Here is a 553-nt window from a genome sequence, read left to right as displayed (position 1 = left end):
TAACATCAAAATGACCAGACTACAAGACCATATTCATGTGCATATTTCAACCTCATAATAAAATTTGAAAACGATAACCAGAGAATGAATTATATACATAGCACTTCAAGATATTTGCGAATTTACCATATATAACATTATTGAACATAGAAAACAAATCAAAGACCATTAGAAACATAGCAAAGACTGTGGACTTTTCTAACATGACAATACCATCAAGAGTCACATCTAAATTGAATCCTCTAGTGTCGATGATGTTACGTTCAAACAGATTATAAACGATCAGACTGTCTTGGACGCTATATAGCATAGGATCAATTATTGAGACAACAAATATGGTTCAAAAGAGGACGACGACCAAACCTTTGTTGCATTAATGTCCTCAACTTCTTCTTCTTTTTCCAAACCAATTGGAGCCTTCTTTCTCTCTCACGATTTTTACCAAATTGTGTCTCCCCACCTGAAGTCAGGTACTGAAATAGAGAAGTCTACTATTGTGTCCATTTCTCATCCAAAATCAATCAAACCACAACATTTTTTTTTTTTTTTTTTT

This window comes from Camelina sativa, chromosome 13 (genome assembly GCF_000633955.1).
Source record: "Camelina sativa cultivar DH55 chromosome 13, Cs, whole genome shotgun sequence".
Taxonomy (NCBI): Eukaryota; Viridiplantae; Streptophyta; class Magnoliopsida; order Brassicales; family Brassicaceae; genus Camelina; species Camelina sativa.
Note: the sequence above shows the minus strand (reverse complement) of the source record.